General features: G+C 40.1%; 1 protein-coding gene across 1 annotated transcript in view; it reads left to right on the top strand.

Annotated features, from left to right (window-relative positions):
- Nucleotides 1-255: 255 nt before the first annotated feature.
- Nucleotides 256-16,714, top strand: part of Flrt2 (fibronectin leucine rich transmembrane protein 2) — a 93,838-nt gene continuing 77,379 nt past the window's right edge. Inside the window, exon 1 of the mRNA XM_090344659.1 lies at nt 256-839. The gene's annotated coding sequence lies outside the window, so the exon portion shown is untranslated. The remainder of the gene's footprint in view (nt 840-16,714) is intronic.

Raw genomic sequence — 16,714 nt, forward strand, 5'->3', positions numbered from 1 at the left:
AGGAGCGCGGGCGCGCCGGCGAGTTCAGGACTGTAAACATCTCCCGGGGGTGTCAGGAGGGGTGGGGGTGGGGGCCTCGGCGCCTACATCAGCCCGATCGCCTGGCTTGGAGGCGGCAGTTTGGGCTGAGCCGCCTTCACAACCTGTCCGGGTTGGGCTCCCTTAGAGCGAGCCCCGCGCCCCCCACCCCGGACCCCAGCGCAGCCCGCACCGCCCCGCGCGCCGTCGCCGCCGCCGCCGCCGCCGGGTCCTCACTCCGGGGGTCTCTCCCGCCGTCCCCACCCCGCGGCTCTTCCGTCCTCACCACGCGGCGTCCCAGCTGGGCTCTGCACCGCCTCCCCTTTCCTCGCCCTACTTCTTTTCGGGGGGTGGAGGGGTTCGTGGTTGGCTGGACTGACGCGGTGAAGGAGAGGGGGGGACAACACCCGGGAGGAGACCGCGTCGGCGCCCCAGAGAGCCAGCGAGCCCGGGCGAGCGAGCGCAGAGAAAGTGGCATGCCCCAGCCCCGCGGTCGGAGGTGGCGGAGGACGGGGGGAGACGATGCCGCGGCTCCGTAGGGGACTTCGGCGACGACCGCGAGCGAGGCGAGCCGGGCGCCCGGGCGCCGGCTGGCTGCGGGGAGGCGCGCGCCGTTCCGAGGCTCCGGCTTCCGCTCCCCTGCGCCCCAACGCCGCTGCCGCTGCCGCAGGCGACCGGGCTGGGCTCCAGCAGCCGCCACCGCCGCCGCCGCCGTCGCCGCCACCCCGAGGACCTCACAAAAGTTTGGATCTCGGAAAGGGCGCAGCGCGGAGCGGAATTAGCCCCAGGGCTGGAAAGGAGACCTCCAGAACCTTGTTGAGGTACAGCGCGCCCCTAACTTTTCCTCCCTGCACGCATCCTCTGCCGTCTCTCAACAGCCTTTGCTGGGGTCTGGAAGGGGGTTGGAGCGGGGGAGCTCCAGGATTCAAGATCCTGGGGACCAGTGGCCCGGCGTGGGGGAGACCCACGGGGATCCCGCGGCGCTGCTTCGTGCCGGGTTGGCAGCTCTGGAGGAGGAGGGAGGGACGGGCGAGCTCCCCCCTCGTCCTTCCCCAGGAGCGGATGGGGGACCGCGCACCCCAGCTGGTGCCTCGTCGTTGTCGTTTTATGGCTCTTGGCAAATTTGGAATGGGAATTCAGAGACTTTTTCGAAAGCCTAGATCCAGGGAGGCAGAATGGCTGGCTGGCTGGCTGGATGAATGGGTGGATGGATGGATGGGTGAATGGATAGGTGGATGGGTGGATGGGTGGATGGCCCTATTCGCAGTCCCTCGGGCTCTCTCCCCTGTTTCACATCGATGGGTGTAGGTCGTTTCATGTTTCTCGCATGCCTGTTTTATTTGTAGCTGGTTCAGGACTTGGGAGCCTCCAAGGTGTGCCTACATAAAGCATACGGGAAAATGGCTTTCTCCCTTCTGACATCCCTGACCCCCTCTCCCCCTCCTTCCCCGCCCCTCCATCCCTCTTTCCTTTGCTCCCTACCCCCTCCCCTCCTTTCACCTTCTGGCCTGGTAAAATGGGAACTTTAGAAGTCAGGCTTATTTTGAGGAGGTGGGGGGTGGAATGAAGTGGTGAGGAGATCTCCCCCCCCCCCCCAGTGTGTGTGTGTGTGTGTGTGTGTGTGTGTGTGTGTGTGTGTGTGTGTGTGCCCGCGCGCGCGCGAGCGCGCGCGCTTCCTGCGGCCGAAGGTTAGGGATGTTACAGGAAGGCAGATTTTTTTCCATCTTGGTTGCGCCTGAGAAGTGAGAGTGGCTGCGCTGCGTGTGCACTCACTCTGGACACTCGAGAGGGGAGGGACGTGTTTCCTGAACAGCAGATTTACTTAGACTAAGAAAATAGCCGCAGTTCGATTAAAAGGTTTCTGTCACCCCCTGCCACCATGCCCCCTTCACACACCTCCTCGTGGAGTCTTGAGTTTGGAAGCTGCTCAAGATTGAGGGCCTCTGCTATTGTCTCCTGATGGTGATGATGAATTCACCTGGAAAGTCCTCTTGCTTCCCGCTGCTCTCCCTTCCCCCAGGAATGGGGAACAGTCTGTAAGTGCTTTTGATTAATTCTGATGGAGGGGGATCTCCTAAGACTGCTTACAGTAAGCTAATCAAGAGAGTGCGAGGCACAGATCCCTGTAAATGCTGTACCGGGGTGCAAGGTGCTGATTAGATTTCTTAACATGCTGCATTTGCTATGCAAAGGCTCTTTTAAAAGGCAAGCCACCTCTCTCCCCATTCAGCTGGAGTCTTCAATCGCCCAGGGGTTGGGGAGCTCTGGAGCATGTCCACTCACTCACAGGCTTATTGCTAAATTTATTATGTCTAACTTTCTCCAGCCTGAAGCTTAATATAAAGGTTCTTTTTTTTTCCCATATGTGGACTGAGATCTTCTTTAAGCTAAACTGGTATGTATGACCTTACTAAATCTCCAAAGAACTCATTCCTCAAACCTTTAGAGGGAAATCGAATGTAGGATTGGTATTTGTTGCAATATCATTGCAAAATTTTAGGTCAGTATCTGGAAAGCGAGAACTAGATCACTATTATTTAATATTTGAATCACTAAGCAGTCTACATCAGCTATATATATGATCAGCCTGCCACTATATTAGAAAAGATTGATCCTGCACACCAAAGCAAGTTGCTTATTTCCTTTAGCATTATTCCTCCTGAAAATGCAACTTTTCTTGCTTTTGGTCTCAAAAAGCCAAAAACAAGAGAGGGTTGAACCATTTAAGGGATTTTTAATAATCACAGATGACAGTGCAACATCACACTGTCATGTTGAGTTGCAAATACCTGTGACTGGAGGAGGATGGAAGATGTGATTTCAAACATTATTCCATGTCTCTGCCAGGAGGTACACAAAATTATAAAAAGAATTGGACTTTCTCTACTGCAGTAGAACCTATTACAGACTTAGTGTGGAGTAAGGTTAGGCTTTTTAAAAAAAAAAATTTCCCTAAAGTATTTGTGTTTTAACACTTCCGTAGTTTCACTGACCTTTCAGAAATTCCAGGGGATGCTTTTAAATGAAGAAAGTAGATTCCCAAATGACTCTAAGCTAAGCTTCCCTGGGGTTCTCCAAGCACTCATGATTTTTCCTCTGTGCTAGGTTTCAGATGATGTGATCTTATCCGAGTTTGACTTTGACCGGCTGGATCTAATTTGAACCTTCTCTGATGCCTGTTACATTTTTATTCTGGCCTGCTGGAGAATTTGATTTAAGATTTAGACACATCTCCCTAAAGCAACCATATATTTTCCCAATTTTGAAACTGTGGTATCTGAACCCAAGAGCTTATTCTGTAGAGAGTCTCTGAGCATCTAATGGAGTTTGACTCTAGCTCTAGATTTTACAAGAAAAGAATTGCTGCCCCTAAGATCAGAAACATCTGAAGTCAAAAAGAAAAAGAAAGAAAGAACCAAGGTTTCCCAAGGCTTTTGGTTTTTCATCTTCCATTTGAATACTCAAGAGAGGTCAAGGTGATGGAGTGTTATTTCTATTCAGGACATGTCATTTCTATTCGGGTCACACCTTCTGGACAATCATTTTTAGGTATCTTCTTAGTTTTAATTCAAGTTCATTTTTCACTAGATTGCTTTAATAACTTTGTGGTTTTCAGCCACAGCGATTTAAATTCAGTCCATTAGTGACCTCTATCTGTGAGAAGTGAATTATCATTGTTTCTCTTCCCTCTCATCAGGGCCTATAATGATATATGTGCCTATGTGTGAAGGGGGTGGAACCCACTAGCAGACAGAGCTTTCTGACTTCTAGTTTTTGCAATTTTATTTTATTCTTACAGTTCAGTGTGGATAATGATATTTCATAATAGTAACAATGTGAAGGACTAGTAGAGAGTTCCCCAAATGGTAACTCCATATAGCATTGATAATGTGATCAACATAAATAAAATTACAGTGCTCTCTACTGCCTGAAAGGACTATTGTTGGGGTCCCACTACGCTGTTGAATGGAAGTGAAATTTTATTGCCCCTAAGTGCTTACATAACAAGAGAAACTTGAGACTAGCCCAGGAACATATATGTGGTAACTAGAATCATACTAGCTCTGTGTATGTCTTTAAATTCAGCTTGGTTTCTGTGAATTTAGGATAAGGTAGAGTGTGAAAAGGGTATTTGTAAACAGATGGTCCTTCTTCATAGACTTTAAACAATCTGATTCCAAATCCACTTTCATTATTGAAGAATTTCCTAATTGAAATTTCAGTCTTAGTTGATTATTCTAAATGATAATTGAAAATTAAGTTTGCTGAATTTCTAGGGTGGGTGGATATCTGTCATTTTCCAAATTTTTTTAATGTATGGTATTTTGGGATATGCAATTTTTAGGAAGTTTTCTTTCTTTTCTTTTTGGGTAGATTTTACTCAGAAAGGATATTTAAAAGACCGGTTGTTGTTATTACTGAAGCTAATCGTTCTCAGCCAACTTTTTTTTTCATACCTTTTCTGCACTCCGTATTTCTTTTAGTTTGTGAAAGCATGTTTTTCTTCTAAAACTACATGCTTGGAATAGGAGTAGAAGTATCAATGTGTTGTTAAGCAACTTCTAATTAAGTATCGTTTTTTTACTGAAATATACACATTACACACCCTTCTAGCCATTTCAGACAGAGATTCTTTTCAAGGTTTTAAGTATGTTCCTTTTCTTAAGGGCTATGACACAAATATTGTAATAAAAATATCCTGTGTTCTGATGAATACAGAGACTTATTTCAGTTTCATGAAACAGTAAAACACTGTATTAGAAAAATAATCAGTGGTATTTTGAGTACATGGCCAAAATCTGTTAGAACCTTCATGTAGCTTTTTTTTTTCCTTTTTAATCCCTTGGTGAATTTTGCATCTACTGGTCTTTTTAGGTTTTCTTTGATTCCTTCTACTGAAGTTCTTTGAAGTGATTTAAAATTAAACAGTAGCTACTTTTTGGGGAAATTCATCATGCTAGGTGCAGGATTCCAGAAGAGTTAATGATGCAGAAACAGTCCTGTAAAACATCGTTCTAAAAGAAGTCCTTCTCTTGCTGGTTCTCCCACTTACTGGCCTCCTGTACTCTTTGCAGTGAATTGGAACTCCGTTATTTATTTATTTTTCAAATACCACCCCTAACTTAATTTATTGTGGGATGTATGCTTGCAAAAGTGTGCATTGCCATGTGTCCCCAGTTGCCTGAACAAAGCAATGTGGCTGTTAGCCATCTGCAAGAAAGGAAGGAAGATATATATATATATATATATATATATATATATATATATATATATATAGTCAGAAGGCCACATTCAGGATTTTCCAGTGCTGGTCAGGTCAGTTATTCCACTGATCCTTAATAAGGACATTTTTCTACTCACTGGCAACTTAGTGGTTAAAAATTTCAGCCACTTTTGCAAGCGTTCATGGAATACATTTCTATTGCTGCTTAACCATTAGGTGTTATTTAAAACTGCCTACCTCATCCCTCCACCCCGACCCCCATACCCTTCAACACTTTCTTTCCAGGTTTCTCCTAAGAGAATGTGGCAGAGTCTCAGAAAAAGATCATCTATTTTCCTCAGTCCCAGGTCAGATTGTTATGTCTGTTGTCTCTAGTGCAGCTTCCCAGGTAGAACTTTTTAAAGAATACGATGGCTTTTTTATTTAAACCTATTGGAAAATATCAAGTCCCAAAGTTCAGAGCTGCTATTAAGGCCTTAGAACCCATGGAACCACCGTTCCCAGGGATGAAAGAAAAGAGGTTGGTAAAATGAGTTCGGGAATAGACTGTCCATCAAAGTCCACCAAAGTCCTGTGGCAGAATGGAAAACATCAGATGCTAATGAGTCCTGAAATAGGCTCACATGCTGGTGTCACTCTTTGCCCCAGCTGACTCTGGATATCACTTTCATGAGAATCCAGTGTCAAAACAGCCTCTGTGATAGTTACTTCTCCCATTTTGCACTTCGACTCTAGTGCCTAGAAGAAATAATAGAAAGGATTGTAATATTCATCAAACATTACGGTAAGTCAGTTACTGGGATTAATGTGGATACTTTTCATTAGACTTTTTTTTCATTACTTTTGATAGATGATTCCTTGGAGCTCTTGATTTAAAAGCATTTTTTTCTATCTCTCCAGCCCTTATATTTTTCACTTTTCACATAGATAATTTCATTTACTTCTCCCAACTTCCTGTGTGAGTTGGTATAAGAAAGCCCTAGATTCCCACAATGCCAAGAGCTACTGAGTATTGATATGTTCTATACATATAGAATTCCCCAGAAACAGTTTAGAATTGGCATTCTTTCTGGACCTATTCCAAATGATTTGAATAACTATTACTTTCAATAGTAAGAAAACTAAACCAGACCAAGAAACATCAAAATAAACAAACATAGCAGTCACAGATACTTTTAGGTTGAAAAAATATCATTTTACTACCCATCCTACATTATATATGACAACAAGTGTTCATGCCCTGAGTAATTTTCTAATGTGGGCATTTGGTACCTTCTCCAAGATAAAGAGTAAAGAATAGAAAGAAAAGAAATTCTGCAGTTTTAGGTTGGAATATCTTTCTATATTGGACCTTATAAAAATTGCTTAATCTCCTATATTCCTATGACTCTAATTTCTTCTTTGTGGAGTTCAACAGACTTGCTGATGGGTGAAACAAGATTAATGTGTGTGAAAAAAAACCCCTTGATATCCGTATGGTTATATTCTCCTCGAGAGGCATTATTCAACTCAATAACATGGATCACTGTGTCACAGACTTGTGGAGAGAAAGGTTAGGTTTTATTTTTACTAAGAATAACCTACTAACAGTATAGAATAACCAAGAACAGTACCCTGTGGAAAAAAAGGTTAGGTTTTATTTTACTAAGAATAACCAAGGACAGTACTCTGGCCCTTCAGAAGCTTTTGTCCTTGTGGGTGTGATTTTATTGAACTTGTTAAGTGTCTGTGCTGTGCATCATTTTTTCACCTCTATACATCGAAAGAAAGGTTGTCTTTTGTTGGATCTTGTTTTATTCTGTATTCATTTCAAAGGTCAGAAATAATTAGGGTGAGTAGATTGTAAGGGCAAAATTTTCCTTGAAGCTTTGGCTTGCTGATGGTGACTGGATTGATCATGAATGGATTCCACTGAGCATCTTTTTTGGAAGAACCCATCAACATTTCTTGAAATAAAATGACTTCAGTCTCTCATTGGATTAAAACTTCAACTGTGAGCATTATCAATAGGTGTTATTATTAATAGAAAAGATTATAGTTTTCAAAATCTTATTTTACAAAATAAACCAGGCTGGTAAAATACATTTTTTATTACTTTGACAAGTCTTCTTAGCTTGTTGACAATAAATAGAAAGGTCTGATTTATTACCACATTAACACAATTCTGAAGCTATGATTGTCAACAGGGGCAGTTTTTTTGCAATTCCATTTATGTTTAATTATACTTTTACAGTTAGACCATATCTTAAATGCTTATGTGTTCCCAAAGTGATCATGTTTATTTCACTTTGCTGATTTATTTCCATGAGAGATCTCTTTTAATTGTTTCAGTGGTGCTTAACAGAAGACTTCAACAATGTAGGCATTGGGGAAGTATTTTGTAGATTGACTGTTAGTGATTTTTGGCCATATGTCATTCAAGGAATTTTCATATTTACTCTACACTTAATGTTTTCTATTACGGTTTTCTATTTTCCAAAGTTCTGAAACTTTTACTTTCCAAGTTGATTAGTATTTTGTAGTGCATTATAAAACTATATGTCCACAGACATATATTTGAATGCTGAAAATTTCCTCCGGAGTTGATAAAATTAACCTAAGTATTAGTTTTTATTTTGGCAATGTGGAATGATATAATGATAGTATTTCAAGAGTATTTTTTGATGACCTGAAGAATTGAAAAACTAAAATGAATCTTTTTGTCATTCATTGTGTTTCTGAGTAGCTTGGGAATGCTACTTCAAAACTTAGATACCTAAAAAGAGAAAAAGTTCTATATTTGCCAAAGCTAGGTGACCTTAACTTAGCTCTCTTCTCACGACATATTTGTCTCCTTTAGTAGAAAATGGGAAAGATTGTGACTGTAGTTCCATAGTAGAGTGCCTGTGCACGACTCTGGAGTGGGGGCACAGTGGGATGAGAGTGGGGAAGGAGAAAAAGGGAAAAGAAAAGAAAATATGGGAAACATATTTTCCTTGAAAAGCTATTCTTTAGAGGAAAGCTATAACTTTATACAACATTCACCTGCTCTGTCACAAGTTGAGATTAATAAATGACAAGTTCAGATCCTTCCCTCTGCCTCTAGAATTATATCTACTAACTACATTATGCTACATTATATCTTCTAAAAGTATATTTTCCTTTTTTCTCTGGAATCCAAAGGAGTCTTTTCACTCCTTGACCATGATACAGCCTTTTTCACAGTGTACTGTTTTGTTACATATTCATATAACAGAACATTCAAAGGACAACAAAGGAAATAAACATTTCAAGCACCGACAAAAGGAGTCCAAGCTAGTGGTATACAGTGTAAGATAATGGTTTAAGAGGATGGTGTCAGTAAAAGAAGTGGAAGATGCCAACAAGTACTTGTGTGAAGCAGGAAATGTGGGGAGCTAGAGCTTGTCTAGATTGGACTCTTTTCGGTCACTGTAAGACATTACCTTTGGCAAGTGAGAATTTTTCTCATCCATAAGAATATACCTATCCACATACATCAGAAGTCTAGACTGGGACAAAGTAGCAGGTGTCATGGTGATGACAAGGAGCAGAACATTTTTAAAAAATTATTAAACTGGGCCAGGAGCGTGGCCTAGTGGTAGAGTGCTTGCCTAGCATGCATGAAGACCCGGGTTTGATTCCTTGGAACTACAAACATAGAAAAAAGCAGGAAGTAGTGCTGTAGGTCAAGTGGTAGAGCACGAAGACCCGGGTTTGATTCCTTGGAACTACAAACATAGAAAAAAGCAGGAAGTAGTGCTGTAGGTCAAGTGGTAGAGCACTAATCATGAGGAATGTCCAAGGACAGTGCCCAGGCCCTGAGTTCAAGCCCCAGGACTGGCAAAAAAAGAGAAAAAACTAAGATGTTCTAAATATTATAAGCATTGATGGTAATTATCATAAAATCTTCACTACAGCAATATGAAATAAAACTAAAACATTAAAAAATTATTAAAATGCATTTTAAATACTTGCTTCACACAATTTATTTCACGCACGATGATTGGCAATCATGAAAATATGTTATTGTGGAATATTAACACAGAATTTATTACTGTGCCTCCTGCTTATCTTGTTCATCTTAGAGATGTTTTCCCCTTGCTTGTGTCATGATAGGTGTGGAAATCTCAATGTTGCTATTGCCTTGTCATTTTCACATAGAAACATTTAGCTGTGGGAAGTAATGTTCAATTAGGTTAAGTAAAAGACCTACTCACTGCTTCTTCGACAAATATTCCTGCACAAATAGAGTGCACAGTACATTGATCAAAATACTCCTTAATTTTACTATCATTCTAGTTGTATGAATATATACGTAACATACAATTTCTGCATTCTAGTCTGCAATCAAAATTTGCTGTTTTGTTTTCTTTTTAACATTGTGAATCCTTAACCTGACTGATTTTCTTCCCATTAAAAAAAAGCATCCTCAGTTGTACTAGGGGAGGGTTCATTTTGGCATGCCCCTCCATACGTACACAAATTACCTTGTTCAGACTTAACCTGCCTTCGTCATTCCCCCACACCCTGCTTCCCCACTTCTCAAACCAGTCTTAAAAAGCACCATTATTGGATTTTTACCTATGTACATATTCTCTCTCCTTCACCCTTCCATTTTCCCTTCCCACTAGTACCTCCATCCTCAATAAGACTAGCATGCATCTTCATTTAGTATTCCTCTCTCTCTCTTTCTCTCTCTCTCCCTCTCTCTCCCCACCCCCACATGCCTCTCTATATTTTTAAGTGTGTGCTAGTAGTTTAAGGGTGTTTTGCCATAGTTTTTCACACATGCATATACAGTATTTTAAACAGATTCACTTTCTGGATGAATCTGAAATTTATTGATTCAGGAAAGTAAAGATGTATTTAACAGGATCTTAGACATGCCCCAGAATGCCAACTTGGGAAACACAGTAGCCTTTCCTTTGAAGACCACATAATATATAATGTAATATAAATAAATGTAATTAATCAAATCAGAGCAGTTAGAAGCAGGCACCAGAGAACACTTTATAAGCTGTTAACATCTTAATAAGTAGCTTCAGAATCAACATTTGGCCCAACATAAAACAGTAAGACCTTGTTTTGCTACATTAGCAAATGTAAGAGAGATTAAAATTCTTCAGGAAATGGTTTTGAAAAAAAATATTGTTTTTTACCCAAATAGGCAAAGAACAAGTCCAGGGGTGCTGACAGCAAGGGAATTTAAAACTCCAAACTAATAATATCAATTTCCAAGGAATGCTAAGCAGACATCCATTGTAACTGAGGATTGGATAGAAGTTGAATCCTTATCATGTGCCAATTACCGTGCTATTTTGCGCACGTCACTCAGGATACACTTTCAAACCAGACTTTCCCCTTGTTTATGGAGAAGTCTGATGGGTGGCCTACAGTCACTCTTTTCCAAACTGGACTCATTTGTTTAAATCAACTAAAGGGACTGATTAAAATTTCAGGTTTCTGGGACTGGAATCCTGGAGGTTTAGATGCAGTAAAACTTCTAAGGAGCCTGGGAACGTGGATTCTCAGAAGTTCTAGGCTTGGAAGTGACTGACTTGGACAAGCTTTGGATTTTTTTTCTTGACACAGTAATTCAGTATTCTCATAATCATCAAGTTGAGAATCAGATGGGAATTTCTAAGAGTATGTGTGTTCTTATTTTTTTTTCCCTTTTATGGAGTACTGTTCCATATAAGCCTACTCTTCTAGGAAAGAACTTGGAGAGAGTCCAGAGACAAAGGTTCACCTCTGGGTGTCATTATCTAAAGTGGCCTTCTTACCATTGTCATCTCCCAGCCGTTCATCACTCATACTGTTCTTGATGTTCCCAATTAATTAATCCCCTATCACACACACACACACACACACACACACACACACACACACACACACACACACACACAAGCACATGCAGTATTTTTGTCATTTACCTCTTGGATACTTTGTTACTCTGGATAGAGCCCGTCACACCTCCCCTGTTGTCATGGCATGAAAACTCATGGATCTTGAACCAGAAGGGAAAACAATGATCTCAAACATCTATTCTTTGCAATTAAGTTGTAAAGATGTCAAGGTGTGGCTTTCTTAAAACTGAGCCCCTTTAAGTGAAATAAGCCAGACCCAAAGAAATATAGGCTCCATGGTTTCCATCACTTGTAATCATTAGTGTATGCCTACGATAGTCCTAGCTGAAGATCACAATAGCCCGATAGCTACGTACATATGACCACATGAGATGATGATAATCCAGATGAACCCCATAATAGGAAATGAGGGTTTTTTTGTTTTCTTCTTTTTAATATAGTTTGCCCTCATTTCTTTTTTTTTTTCTTTCTTGTTTTTCCCTTTGGTGCATTCCCTGTGGTAACTGTTTTTGTTTTGGGTGCCCTTTGTCTTGTATAGAAGTGTATCTGATTTGGGGGAGAGAAGGGAACTCACAGAAACAGTGGAACAAAGAATGAACCAAGGCAACAGTGATACTAGACACTGTGCTGAAAATGAACCTTACAACTGGGGGCCTGAGCAGCGGAAAAGACGGAGAGCATGAGGGAGAGGTTAACACTTTCCAAAAAGAAATATACTCATTACCTTCCTTATGCAACTCTAAGCCTTCTGTGCATTACCTTTACAATAAAATAAATTAAAAACATCAAAATGGAGCCCTTTTCAAGCTATTTTATCCATTACCTGAATAATTTAGTGCTTACACTCCATTTAACAAAGTCTTTTCATTCCTACATATATCTCACTTTCCATCCTAGTTAGAATTAATCCCCTTTTTCCCTCTGGGCATTTGTAGCATTCTGTTTAAACTTTTGTAGCTTCCTTGTCCCAGTTGTATTATAATGTGTCTGCTTATACCTTTGTCTCTCTCTCAGTGGACTCTAGGGATGCTGGCTCATTCATTATGTCTCCCTGTTGTTAGCAAAAGTGCCCAGTGCGCACAGATAATTGAATGGATATGTGTGAGATTGTACAGGCTGATTTTTGGAGACAAGAGTATCATTAAAGTATAGTGAAGTACTCTTTCCTCAGAGGTGCTTTCTCCTCCATAGATTTGTTGTCCAATAAAAATAAACACAACCACATTTCTATCTTTCTGTAAACAAGTTAGTCAGGAAAATGCCTCCTATTTAACTCAACCCTGACAAATCATACATGAGACAATTCAGATGCCACACTGCAGAGATCCGTTTAAAGAAGACATAACCTACCTTGGCACCTTGTAAGACTGTGAGTGAAGTTGATGTTCACACAGTGTGGATTTTTTTTTCTATAGACAGAAAAATGTATTTATCGTTTTGGTGCCATTACTGGGACTTGAGTTCAAGGCTTGTGAGGTGTCCTTTAGCTTTTGCAACACAAGGCTGGCACTCTTATCACTTGAGCCACAACTCTACTTCTGGCTTTTTGATGATTAATAGGAGGCAAGAGTCTCATGGGTATTCTTGTCTGTGCCAGCTTTGAATTTCAGTCCTCAAATCTCAGCCTCCTGAGTACTTATCTAGGAATACAGATGTGAGCCGCTGGGCTCCAAGCCAGCATTAATGTTACATGTTTGCCTTAGCAAAAATAAAGAACTTGAGGATATTTGTGCATTTCTTCCTTTTTAAACATTATTTTGTTTTTATTTTTATATATTTGTCTTAGGTATCTGCTTTTCGGATCATGATTTGTGAGGATCTAGGGGCCTTTAGGGAGGAGAAAAGAAGACTAGACGTTTCAAATCACCATTTCATAATAACTTCATCTCCACAAAACAAGATCTGTTTAGTTTTCATTACTTGCATATTATCTGCAGCAGAAGGCCATGCAACAGTTAAGAGAAATTCTAGATTTATATGGTTTAATTTGATTTAATAGTTCATCATGACAGTTTCAGAAGGTAGATTAACTTCTTATGATCTCAAAGACAATTCTCATATCACTTTGCTACCTTCATAGTGGGTTAGAAGTTGATGGGCAGGAATATGTACAGATGGTGTATCTGACTGTATACTTTAAACATTTCATTGCTTCTCACATTTTGGCTGAATAAGTAGAAATGGATGGAATGTATTTTGATACACTCATTCCTTGGCCTTTGATTTCTCCTAGGCTTCCTATATACTATGAATACATTCTAGTCTACTGAAAACTATGGGGGCTAATGCTGGCAAATACCACTAGAGTCTTATACCACTCCAGATACTTCAATGCTAATAGAGGGGACTGTTTAGAAACAATGCACTCTCCTGATTCTAGAATTACACTGAATGTTGCTAGCAAGGCCACATTCTCATCCAGAGAATCAATAATAATATCAACAGTGATAATAGTTAACAATAATGGTATCGATTGGAAGTAGCTTTTCCCCCTTTCTTCAGCGTGCTGCTTATGTGTTTCATGTATGCTATCACATTTAAATCGTCACAAAACCCTTGTAAAGCAGGTTCTGATGATTAACGTTTCTAATTAGCTCTATTTTGCACACAGGAAAACTAAAGTAGAGTTGTCCTGGGTGGCTGAATTTATTTTACGGTTGCTGCTATCTTTATAGGAGAAGCAAGAACTGTGTAATTTCCAAAATTAACTTGAAATTTATTTGTCCTTGGCTTAAAAATCAAATCAAGAACTCAAACTGTTCAGTGAGCACAAAGGAGCTACTAACCAATGGTTCAGCTTCTTTCTAAATGTGACTTTTAAAATTAGGAACTATTTAAGAAATCGTACTGTGGCCTTTAACATTTTGTAGGGGCTGAACAGTGGTCCTGGTGCTTGAACTGTGGGCCTGGCCACTGTTGTTGAGCTTTTGTGCTCAAAGCTCACACTCTACTTCTTGATTCACAGCTCCACTTCCTGCTTTTTATAAGAGTTTCACAGACATTTTTGCTCAGGCTAGCTTTGAACCACGACCCTCAGATCTCAGCCTCCTTAGTAGATAACAGGCCTGAGCTACCCATGCCCTAGTAGTCATTGCCTAGTTTGTCATTTTTTTTTAACTGAAAAAATATTCTCAAGTCTCACAGTATATTTATGAAAAATGGGAATAGTGGAGGTAAAGTGTGATGACTTTTAGCATCCCTTGCATACTAGTGCAATTCTATGGGTAAAACCTGGTGATTAAGGACATCATTTATTGTAGAGAAAACTTTCCATTCTTTCCCCTGGCCTTTTACTTGCATTGCTAATAAATACTTAAATGGATTGATTTGAGATTCACCTCTTTTCCCCGTGGAGGTGATAATGGACAATGAAGTGTCCAGAGAATAGCTAATAGCATAAAGTTGAAAGCCTGAGAGCCTTGGAATAAAGGGGAATTGACTGTGTTATAAATAGGCCAAATTCTCGGTCCTTTTCTAAATCTATGTAATTGCTCAGGCAGTAGACTTTTATTGGGTGAAAAAATGATCGGAGTTGGGCTGGGAAAAGCTTGCTCCATGTTGATTTGAAAATAAGCATAGTGCAAACTTTCAAGTCTTTACCACGTTGAAATGAATTTTTAACCTTCTCTCCCCTCATTTGACTTCATGTTGATACATTTATCTTTAAGAACCATCAAGTATTGTTCCTGCAGTATTTGCATGTACGTATTAATACTGCTGAAACAATGTGTGACAGTATTTAATTCCTTCCATTCTTGGTGCAGTAGATTGTGACATCTTTGTGTGTGTGTGTGTGTGTGTGTGTGTGTGTGTGTGTGTTTGTGTGTGTTGGTTTGAATCCATATCACTGTTATTTGTCATGAGCTGTCATGGTCAACCTACATGTCATGAATGATGTTGTTTATGACACTGGGAGCAATGTGAAGAGTGGCAGTGCAATCAACACAGCTATAGGATCCTATGGAGACACCATCTGTGTTTGTCCCTTTGGTAAATTATGTACTGCTTCATCCATAGATCTAAGGCTGTGTCCTAGGTAGAATTCAAACTTCTGCTACTTGCAGTTTACAGTGAGAACTAATCAAGCCATGTAAATGGATCTTGAGCATACCTGAGATGGATGCCTGGTTGTGTCTGCACTGGGTGTACCTGTACAAGATGAGTCTAGGGCATGGCATCTCTTGGCTTCCCTACTGTGTGCTGAACTCACTTGGATCTGCAGGAGCTCAGGATTCGTATGTTTTAGATAGAGCTCTTCATTCTGAATAAAGTTACTCTTATCCTCAGTTAACTCACTTAACTCTGTTCCTCCTACTTTGTCAGTGACATGGCTCCCCATTACTTGTGAGATCCAATCAATAATCCTGACTTAGACAGTCAAATTCTTCTTTCTGTCGCAATTTATCTGAAGCAAGTTATTCTTCCTTTCTTCTACAATAAATGGAAGAGAAGCCCTTACATTTTTTGTCTCCCTGTACACATAAAATCTCACCAAATGTTCTTCCTCTATTATCTTATTGTAAGGTCATTCATGACAAAAAATTATGTCCAACTATGTCTGGGGAGCTAGGTTGAACACGGGTATCCGACATAAACCTACCTCTGTGAAATCTATAATAGACAGCTATGTCTTTACTTAGATATACTTGTCTCCTGGAAGCTTTCACTGTTGAGCATATTAGTGTTTACTCTGATGTATGTGATTTGTAAAATGATCTAACAGAAGAAGCTTTATTTGTTGTCTCCTTGGAATATTCTTTCAAAACAATGCAGTCTTTTGCTTTGAAAACAGAAAGGGGACATTCCAACTGCATCATGAGCCTTCTGTTTATATTTGTAAAAACCTGTACTACTTCCAGGCCTCTAGGCAAAAGCAAATAAAAATCATCAGAGGCATTAGAACTTGACTGTGTTGAATTTGATTCTTACAATCCAGGCTTGATAGCTAAAAATTAGTGGTAAGCCAGTTTATTCTGAAAGAAATGTTGCTTATGATATTGGGAAGCTGTAGATTCCAGCATTCTGGAACTATGAAGAAAGCACCTGGATATTTTTAAAAAATACCATAATACCTCATTTTTGCTATCTTTTATGTAACAAGGGGTTTCTGTATCAAGAGGCATACTGTGGGAATTACGAAGGCCAGGGAGTTTGTAGCAAATGTTAAATATTTGGATTTGAATCTTGATCCTGTTTCATCTCCCAGGATGCTTTTCATTTTATGTAGAGAAAACACAATGCTCATGTGGTAACAATTATGAGCATTATATGCAATGGGCAGCTTCTGTGATACCTGTCACAAAACAGACATAAGGGTGCATTAGCTTCCTTCCTTTTTTGCACTTAGACTGAAAGCAATATAAATATGGTGCTGCATAGATAAGGTAGCTCTATAAGAATTTCTCTGTAAAAAAAAAAAGAATTTCTCTGTAGGAGCCATAGTATACCTTGTCTAATTTCTCCCTATCAATATTTAGTTCTGACTCCAGAATAATATATCCTGGAAATAGTCACATAGTCACTAACCCTGTCTTGTTCATTCCTGAAGAACTCCTAAGAAACAACCTCCCTCCCAAAAAAACAAAAACCCAAAATATTTCTCTTG

This window comes from Megascapheus bottae, chromosome 14 (assembly GCF_031878675.1).
Source record: "Megascapheus bottae isolate mThoBot1 chromosome 14, mThoBot2.hap1, whole genome shotgun sequence".
Taxonomy (NCBI): domain Eukaryota; kingdom Metazoa; phylum Chordata; class Mammalia; order Rodentia; family Geomyidae; genus Megascapheus; species Megascapheus bottae.